Genomic DNA, 313 nt, shown 5'->3' with positions numbered 1-313 from the left:
TAAGACTTTAATGGTCTAATATGTGGTCCATTCTAGAAAAAGTTACATGTGCTCATGAATCTGTTTGATGGAATATTCTGTAAATGTTAAGTCCATTTGATCTATAGTGTAGTTCAAGTCTGTTTCTTTTCTTTCTTTTGTGTGTATGTGAGTGTGACTGAGGATTGAACCCAGGTGTGTTTTACCACTGTTTCATCCCCAGCCCTTTTTAAATTTTGAGAGAGGGTCTTGCTAAGTTGTTAAGGGCCTTGAACTTGCAATTCTGCCTAAAGCTCCCAAGTAGCTGGGATTACAGGCATGTGCCACCCTACCC

Source organism: Marmota marmota, unplaced genomic scaffold, assembly GCF_001458135.2.
Source record: "Marmota marmota marmota unplaced genomic scaffold, marMar, whole genome shotgun sequence".
NCBI classification, from domain to species: Eukaryota; Metazoa; Chordata; class Mammalia; order Rodentia; family Sciuridae; genus Marmota; species Marmota marmota.
This window is presented reverse-complemented; position numbering follows the sequence as displayed.